We start from the raw sequence: 2,839 nt of genomic DNA on the forward strand, positions 1-2,839 counted from the left end.
ATATTAAATCCTACATCTAAATGTACAAATAAGTTAAATCTTTAATGTCAGTGGCTAAAGATGCCATTTAAATTTTAAAATCAAAATGTGCWTTGAGAACAATATGGATGGGACCTTCTGTCAGGCAGTTTAATGTGCAGCTCAGACACCGGCTGCAGCTGCAAGTTTCATGTCTTGCAGGGAAGCGTTAACAGCGTTAGCAGCATTAGTGGTTGTTTTTTTGTCTCAGGATGATGACATCATAACATGAGCAAAGTGCCAAGGGTTGCTGTTCCATTCCAAAATACCTAAATGTAAACTTTTAACCACAACGTTTAAGATTTAACTTTTGGATTACACATTTAGATTTAGAATTTATTATTTACGTACATTTAAATTTAACTTTTAGTCAAAATTAGCAGTGAGTTAAACAATAGTAGGATATTATTCTCAAAAATTGAGCTAAATAATGAAAATATGTTAGTGACATGTTTTAACATTTTATTTTACACTTGGCACTCTGTATATATAAATGGCTGAGTAATACTAAATGTAGATTTTCTTAAAAGGTAATTTTAGGACTGCCAAATAATCAATTGTCCATATTTATCACTAAAAAAGACTCTTGCTCACTTTTACTTTGAAGAGCCAAGATACATCTGTTAATATATGATAAATGATTCAGTGATTTGACCTAATTGGTGCTGAAGACTCGGGGAAAGATGTTGAACATACAGTAACATAAAAACATAAAGAACAGAAGGGAAGCAATTTTCTTAACACATTACAACTTTACTCTAAACAATACTGTGTGTGTGTGTTTGTGTGTGCATAAGCCTGTTTCACACACCATGTGTTCTTCAACGGGGCACATCTGTTCGATGGGCCTTTGTTAAAGAGGCCTTTAGAAAGCCTGGTTTGTTACTCGGTGTGTGTTTGAGTGATAGCAGCTCGCTTCGCATGGGTTTTGAGCTGCTGACCACTGACAAGTCAATCTTCAGCCACATAAAGGATCCAAACACACGTCGGTTCCACACTTGCCTCACACTCTTGAGAAGTCATTTCTGGAACTAGCACGTCACGTATAGCTCTCGTTTGTGCTCACACTGTAATTCACTCACACACACACACACACATGCGCGCGCACACACACACACAAATGCATTCCTTTTTGTTTCCAGACAAAAGACTTGCTTTCGCAGCTTTGTCATGATTCTACAAAAGGCTCCGTCAGGAGAAGGAGGGATTGGTGACTGAATAAAACCGCTGACATTGTTTGCTCTGGTCTCTGTCTTTTGTGTGTGTGTGTGTGTCTGTGTGTGTGTGTGTGTGTGTGGTGGGGGAGCCTTGTCTTGTCTTTTCCTCATCTCCAGCAGAGGTGCAACACCTGCAGTCAGGCAATGATATTTTTTTTTCCTGTTGCAGTATTTGTGAAGTTTTGTTAGCAGGAGCATCCCTGTCCTGTGTGGGTAAACTTATTGCAGTGGAGGAAACTGAAGAGAGGTGACGACTGTCAGAAAAGCTTTCATCCATGCATRCAAAATATAGTTTGAAGGTCTTGTAAAATTTGATTGGTCTAGTTAAATTTGTTCTGTGCAACATACTTTTAGGTTTGAAAATCCTAAGAAAACTAAGCAGCAGGGTTAGGTTTTCACACAAATCTGAAAACGTGTCCCTCCTGTTCCACTTCTGTACGTCTGTTTGTCCCATTAACACCTAATTGAGAAGCAGACTTRATGTACGCAGATGACCTCGGACAGGGACAGACAGGCAGGTAAYAACTTCCTGTTTTCACCAACAAGATATGAGTCATCAGTCGGATGGATGTGTGTGTGCACTGCTCTTGGTCTTCTGTGTGCATCTTTGTGTGTGCGTTAAAGCATGATAAAGATGAGAAATGAACTGATTACAGAGATAAAACACATTAGTTCTCCAAGGCTTCCTGTAATTTGTCAGGTGAGTAACTTATGATCTCTGAGAATCAGTCACTTAAAGGGGACGTATTGTGCTAAATCCACTTTTTTTGCTGATAAATACATTGTGTTGTGTAAAAAAAGAAAAGTTTAATTTAATTTCTCCCTGTGCTGCGTAGATATCTTTATATTCTGTTTGGGTCATGTTCTTCAATCTGTTCAGTTTTCTCTATTTTCTATGACTTTTTCTGAACTATTACATCACAGAATTTGCTACAAAACTGCTAAAAAAAAGGTCTGGACTTACCAAATACAACTTGGTGGTCTTCAGTCTCCTCTGGCTCTGGGTCAGACTGGCTCCAACATGTGAGGCTGGTTGGACATGTCTTCTGTTGTTGACATATTTTACTTATTTTGTACAGAAAATGTTTCTCTGCCACTGTATAATCATAAACCCTTCTATCAAACCGGAATTGACCACTCTGGAAGCTGGTGGGGGGGCAGGGTGTGAAGCATCTCGTTTGGATTTAAAGAGACAGCCTCAAAATGAGTTGATCTGAGACGCACTTTAGAAAAAGGGGTGAAAGGGGGTCTTGTGGAGTTACAGTAAGGAGGAATTCAGACCAAAGCATTGCAGTAGCGCTTTAAATAGACCCCAACTGAAGGATTTAAATGTGAAAAACGATTTACAAGCATGTCAACTGTAAGAATTATCCTTCTAAGTTTGAATCTCACCTTGTAATTTTTCCTGTGTATTAAAGCTCTAAAAAGAGATCAGCAGGAAAAACTGTGCAGCAAATATGAATATGAATAAAACGTATTTTTCTTCCTTACAGTCTCCTGCTGTACAGCTTTCATTGCTTCAGTCCCTACTAAAGTATATTTCTCTTGCAAATAGATGAGACCATCTATTAAAACTTTTGTCACTTATACATATACATATACAT

This window comes from Austrofundulus limnaeus, unplaced genomic scaffold, assembly GCF_001266775.1.
Source record: "Austrofundulus limnaeus strain Quisiro unplaced genomic scaffold, Austrofundulus_limnaeus-1.0 Scaffold17, whole genome shotgun sequence".
In the NCBI taxonomy this organism is placed as follows: domain Eukaryota; kingdom Metazoa; phylum Chordata; class Actinopteri; order Cyprinodontiformes; family Rivulidae; genus Austrofundulus; species Austrofundulus limnaeus.